At 29.7% G+C, this 555-nt stretch overlaps 1 protein-coding gene across 5 annotated transcripts in view; it reads right to left on the reverse strand.

The window, feature by feature from the left end:
- LOC117102570 overlaps positions 1-555 on the reverse strand; it is a 15,857-nt gene that overhangs the window by 14,543 nt on the left and 759 nt on the right. The gene's annotated exons all lie outside the window — the stretch shown is intronic.

Below are 555 nucleotides of genomic sequence, written 5' to 3' on the forward strand. Positions count from 1 at the left end.
TCGCCCTCCCAATTCGACCCCACCTTTGGGACCTGAAAATATATGTATATATAGGCCTATATATATATATATATATATAAGAATTTATAAAAATTAACCTGAATTATAGACCTACCCGGTATATTTACACAGATTTATACCATTCGTATTATTGTAGGCCTATAGTAAATGTTACCAATTGTGGATAAGTGGGGGTTACAGCAAATCTAGTCTAATAATGGTTAAATGAAATTAGGCTACTTTAATAACATTTTCTCCTCCACATACTCGACTAGTGATTTGACGACATAATTTTCTCCAGACAATTTCCCATGCTTACACTCAACTCCGACTACAATGTCTCCGGCTAATGGACTTCATTATAATGCAAATACTGAGCATGCACGCCATAAAATCATCAAGCATGTTTGAATACGGCGTTGGATTAATTTATATTAACGTTGGTATAATATACACATATCAACGTTGTTATAATACATACATACATATATATATATATATATATATATATATGTTTATCTATATATATATATATATATATATATATATACATTA

Source organism: Anneissia japonica, unplaced genomic scaffold (assembly GCF_011630105.1).
Source record: "Anneissia japonica isolate Jap-2015-1 unplaced genomic scaffold, ASM1163010v1 scaffold1489_len2284818_cov182, whole genome shotgun sequence".
NCBI lineage: Eukaryota > Metazoa > Echinodermata > Crinoidea > Comatulida > Comatulidae > Anneissia > Anneissia japonica.